Source organism: Tamandua tetradactyla, chromosome 11, assembly GCF_023851605.1.
Source record: "Tamandua tetradactyla isolate mTamTet1 chromosome 11, mTamTet1.pri, whole genome shotgun sequence".
Taxonomy (NCBI): Eukaryota; Metazoa; Chordata; class Mammalia; order Pilosa; family Myrmecophagidae; genus Tamandua; species Tamandua tetradactyla.
Window position 1 is genome coordinate 87986649 of NC_135337.1, and position 6255 is coordinate 87992903.

Below are 6255 nucleotides of genomic sequence, written 5' to 3' on the forward strand. Positions count from 1 at the left end.
TCAAATTTCTCATTCTAGCCTTTTTCATATTGTAATTTAGCAATATTGATGACAATAGAAATATGGTGCTACCATCACCAATATCCATGTCCCCAAATTTTCATCACATAGTGAAAAATAACTTGGCAAATGATTTTTGATTGAAATAAAGTCTAAGAGCATTTGAGGTGGAACATAATGCTTTGGGGAAAAGTTGAAAATCATGGACAAGGATGGCTTGTGAGCAATAGCATCAAGGAGAAGCAGGGACATTTGTTTACCCTGGCATTTTCAGTTAAAGGGCACTGACTCTCTATATAATTAATAAGAAATAATTAAGTCAATATACTTGCAAAACAATCCATAGCATTTATGTTAATTTGCTGAGAGCTGCTTGTACCTAAACCTGCCTTGCTTTGGTCTCTGTTCCAACAGTTTCATGAGTTACATGGAATTAGGGAATAAAACACGTGTTTCAAAATTTATCCTCTTGAGACTCAGAAGACATAGAACTGCAGCCCCTCCTATTTGCTCTGTTCCTGATGATGTACCTGGTCATTGTCATCGGGAATCTGCTCATCATCCTGGCCACCATATCTGACACCCACCTGCACATGCCCATGTACTTCTTCCTTGCTAACCTGTCTTTTGCAGACATCTGTTTAACCTCCACCAGTGTCCCAAAGATGCTGGTGAACATTCACACAGAGACCAAAACTATAACTTATGGAAACTGCCTCACCCAGATGTATTTTTGCATGGTTTTTGGAGGATTAGATGACTTCCTCTTAATCGTGATGGCCTATGACCATTATGTGGCCATCTGTCACCCACTGCACTACATGGTCATCATGAACCCCAGGCTCTGTGGTCTCCTGCTGCTGGCATCATGGATGTTGAGTGTTCTGAATGCTCTTTTGCATGGCTTAATGGTTTTGCGATTGACTTTTTGTACAGAGTTGGAAATTCCTCACTTTTTTGTGAACTTTCTCAAGTAATCCAACTTCCATGTTCTGACACCTTCCTCAATGACCTAATGATGAATATTGCAAGTGTAATTCTGGGTGGTATTCCATTCACTGGCATCCTTTTCTCTTACTCTAAGATTGCATTCTCTATTTTGAGAATTTCATCACATGGAGGCAAGTATAAAGCATTTTCTACCTGTGGGTTTCATCTTTCAGTTGTGTCCTTGTTTTATGGAACAACTGTTGGAGTGTATATTAGTTCTGCTGCTACCCAAAACACTAGGGCAACTGCAATAGCTTCCGTGATGGACACAGTGGTCACTCCCATGATGAACCCTTTTATCTATGGTCTTAGAAACAAAGACATAAAGGATGCCTTAAAAATAATTTTCAGCTGAGAAAGTCTCTCCTTAGAAGGACACACTGCCTCAAGTACAGAAATTTACTCTTCATTTACAGATTAAATACTGGGAAATGTAAATAAAATTACTTTTATCAGTGTAAATAAAGGTAATATGCTATTTACACTATTACTTGAACTTTATCTCTACTTTTCATCCATGAAAAAATCTTGTTTATTCTGTATTTTTTTAAAATCATTTGACATCTAGGAATATATTCCCAGGATTCAGTATTGAACCTGACTCTCTGCCTGAATATTCAGTGGTAAACATTTAATACAGGCTATTAGCTACATATAAAAGCATTGTAATTACTGGAGGGGCTGAGGTGCATTGCCTCCCTGAAAGCAGAAATAAACTGCTTTTGTGTTATATGCTTTTGGCCAAAACCATTTGTCATTTGAAATGCTGCATACCTGGTGCCAGGGTTGTGTTAATCAGCTCTTGAAACAGGGCACATCCTGAACTTGAATCACAACATGATAAAGTTTCAATCAGCCCCATCCATCTCCATCTGTGACTTTCTGCTGTAGAGTTCCATAAAAGTTAGGTGAGGATACAAGAGACATTACAGCCCCTGATTCTTCAATCGTAGATGGTTTTACTATCATTGGATTTCCTTCTGGGATGCAAATTTGTTCCTTAAGAGTTATTTGCATAAGCAGGGACATTTTTCAGTAACTTTTCCTTAGCACTTCCTACAATCATAGGCTTCCTTTACCAATCCTGAAGAGCAATTTGTGTCATTTTCCCATTGTCAACTATGTCTTTTTAAACCATTAATGCAAGATATTAGGTAATAATATCATGGGTTTTTGTAGACATTCTGTGTTCTTTGTGAGGTACAATACCACTAATGCTTTATTCATCAGAGCCAGTGGAAAATTAGACTGACATTTTGAGATGAGAGATTGTTCTGAGATAATGTCCAGTTAGGGAAAAAAAGATGTGGTCATTTATTTAATTCACTTTATATCTTTTGCAGAGTTGTGAATTCATTTACATTGCAATATATTAACCCAAGGATCAGACTCTGTTTTTGTCATACCCCCATCAGAAATGTGATTTACAGAGAAAAGAGATCTGATTCATGCAGCACTTCAAATTTCTTAGTTTTGATTCTTCCATAATCTGAGGATTAAAATTCTCAGCTTGTCATTTTTGATGTCCCTCTGGTACAATTAAAAGACCCACCTTACTCCACATTCAATGAGTGTGAATTCTCAACAAAATGTTTTATCACATAAACCAGGCAATTTTCCAAAAGTATTTGATAAACACTTTCTTTAGGGATGACTATAAAGAATATGCTGTGAATCATATTTTACCATTGCTAAACATGCACGAGGTGTATACATTAATCCGAAGTACTCAGCATCATTGTGGTCTCACTTCCAACAAGTTCATGTATCAAGTCCCAGAATCTTATCCAAGAAGATCCATGCATTTAAAATCAGCTCCTATATCTAATAATTTCCTTGCATTAACTCTTTTTCTTTAAGCAGAAATCTCTTTCCAAAACAATTTCTAAAAGAATTTGTTAAGAAATTTAGTAGGCATATACTCTCAATATCTTTGAAAAAGATAGAGGTATGTCTAGCTCCCCCTCTCATTTGATCATTCTCTCAATCTTCAGGGAAATCTTGACAATGACCATTTTACTTCATCCTGGAAATGGTGCTGACCTTACTGGGTAAGGAAACAAACAGACTGACATCCATTGAGAAAGTGTTACCTCTGGGTTTCAGAGCATATCTGGGATAGCAACAATTTGGAGTCCTATAGTTTCTGAAAAAAGTAAACTTAATAGAAGAAATTTTGTAGATTCTTAGTTAGAGTCCAGGGTTTCCTTTAGGATCTTAAGGAATACTTTTGGTGTTGGCTTAGCATACTGTGGCGATATTAAATATTTGGCCGAAGCCTGCATAAGACTAACTTCCAACATGACTATTTGACTCTATTGGAAATTCCTTGACCACTGAAACTGTATTTTGCCTCATTTCTTTTCCTCATTTTGGTCAACAAGGTGTTTCCAATCCCATGATGACAGGACCAGGCTCATTCATGGTAGTCATATTTTATCTTTCCAGGGAACCACACCCGTGGGAGTCAAACCCCAAATGGTGGGGAGGAAAATGAGTTTTTTGCAGCGTTTCTCTTAAAGAGAGGCCACATCAGAGCAGCAAAAGAATTCTCTGAGGGTGACTCTTAGGCATAATTATAAGTAGGCTTAACATCACCATTGCAGAAATAACTTTCATAAGGATACGTTTTAAGATTGAGATACTACTAGGAATTCCCCAGAGGGGAAAGTTTAATACTTAAACCTTTTCTCCCAGTCACTAAAGGGGACTTTACAAATGCTTTTTTATTTTCTGCCCACAATAGTATAGAATGTATCAGGGTATTATGTTAATCTGTACAGAAAAACAAGATCTCACTCCCTATTCAGGAATTAAAAGAAACAGTTGCTTCCATGAGATGGATCAAGATGAAATCATGGCTTTTCTAGGGTACATTATCCTTTCAAACCAGGATAGACATCATTGAATATTTGGCCTTTCACTGCTGGCTTATTTCACTCAACATTATGTTCTCAAGTTTCACTCATCTTTGGCATGCCTTACAACTTCATTCCTTCTTGAAGCTGCTCAATGTTCCATTATATGTATGCACCACAGTTTATCCTTCTATTCCTTAGTCAGTGTACCCTAAGGCCACCTCCATCCATTGCAAATCATGACTATTGCTGTCATGAACACCAGTGTGCAAATGTCTATTCATGACCCTGCTTTCAGTTCTTCCATTGTATACCTAATATTGGGATTGCAGGATCAATTGGGAACCCTGTACTTAGCCTCCTATGGAACCAGCACACTGCCCTCCAGAGGGGCTGCGCCATTCTACTTCCCTAATAACAGTGTCTCTCCACATTTTCTCCAGCACTTATATCATTCTGTTTGTCTGTCTTTAATGTGATTTTATTATGATATATTCACATATCATTTAATCATCCAAAGCATACAATCAGTGTTCACGGTATCATCATATAGCTGTTGCATTGATTACCACAACCCATTTTTGCACATTTTTATTACTCCATAAACAAGAAAAATAAGAATAAAAATAAAAGTAAAACAGAGCATCAAAACATTCCTCTCCCTTTCCCACCTTGTTATTTATTTTTGTCTTTATGCTCTTACTCATCAGTCCATACACTGGATAAAGTTAGTGTTATTCACAACGTTTTCACAATCACTCCTCACATTGTAAAATCACATATTACACAATCATCTTCAAAACCAGACTAAGTTTTGTTTCAGGTATTTCCCTCTAGTTATTCCAATACCCCCCAAAAATGACACAAATATCTATTTAATCCATAAGAATATGTCCAGAATGAGCTCTTGACTGTACTTAAAATCACTCAGCCACTAAATCTTTATTTTGCATCATTTCCCTTCCCTCTTTGGGTCAGGAAATCTTTCTCAATCTTATAATGCCAGGGCCAGACTCATCCCCAGGAGGCACGTTCCATGTTACCAGGGAGATTTACAGCCCTGAGAGTCATGTCCCATATAAGGGGGAGGCAGTCAGTTTTCCTGTGGAGAAAGCTTAAAGAGAGAAGCTACATCTGAGCAACAAAAGAAGTTCCATCGGTGTGACTCTTAGGTATAATTATAAGCAGTCTTAGCTTCTTTGCAGGAATATGTTTCATAAGGACAAACCCCAAGATCGAGGTCTTTGCCTATTAAGTTGGTACTACCCAATGCTTGTGACAATTTCAGATCTTCCCTATGTGAAGAAGTTTACTATTTCCATGTTTTCCCCCAGTGTTTCAAGGGGACTTTGCAAATCTTTTTTATCTTCTGCCCAGATTACACTGGGATGTATCAAGACATCATACTAACCTCTACAAACCAACAAGATCTCACTGACTATTCAAGATTCCATGAGATTATGGATTATTGAGTAAACTGACCATACAAGTTAAAACAGGTACTGTGCTATTGAAAATATAAATTTTGTACCATATAAACAGCTCTTCATTTGGTATCTTATGGAAGTTAATGTCTTAAAATACACTTATTATCATCCTTTACCCTTTAGTCTGCTTTACCTTAGTGCAAACCAGATCAGCTGCCTTCATATCTCTAATTGAGAGTCTGCTCTTTTTCAGCTTTTGTAACAATTGCTGTATGGTGTAATAATAGCTTTCATAACTTCAGATCTCTCTCAATCTTTGGTGTTGCACAGATACCCGAATTTCCAGGGAAGGATCAGGTTATACACAATGAGCTTAGCACTTAAAAATTTAGAAATAACAGTTAAAACTCAAGAATATATGTGGCTGCTATAAGAGCTTACAATCTAGATGCTTTTATAGATAAATCTATGCTGATAATCTATGCTCTAGAAATCAACTGAGTTTGCACATCGTAGTTAGTCCATATTAATGAAGTGTAATAAAATTTGTCTTTTTGTTCCTGGCTTATTTTTGTCCACATATGGTCCTCAAGGTTCATAAACCTAGTTGCATGCCTCACAACTACATTCTTTCTTGCATCTGCTCAATGTTCCATTGGATGTTACACCACAGTTTGACCTTCTGTTTATCTGCCAATGTACCTTTAGGCCATGTCCATCCATTGGAAATCATGAAAACTGCCACCATAAACACCAGTGTATGAATGTCTATTCAAATCCTTGCTTTCAGTTCTTCAATGTAAATACCTCATAACAGGGTTGCAGGATCCTATGGGAACTGTATATTTGGCGTCCTGTGGAGTCACCACACTGCCCTCCAGAGGGGCTGCACCATTCTACTTCCCTAACAACAGAGAATACATATATCTCCCTCTCCACATTTTCTCTAGCCCTTGTATCTTTCTGTTTGTTTTCAAACA

At 37.3% G+C, this 6255-nt stretch overlaps 1 pseudogene; it reads left to right on the top strand.

Moving 5' to 3' along the window:
* Window positions 1-427: 427 nt before the first annotated feature.
* LOC143649655 (olfactory receptor 7A10-like) lies at window positions 428-1345 on the top strand (annotated as a pseudogene).
* Window positions 1346-6255: the final 4910 nt, after the last annotated feature.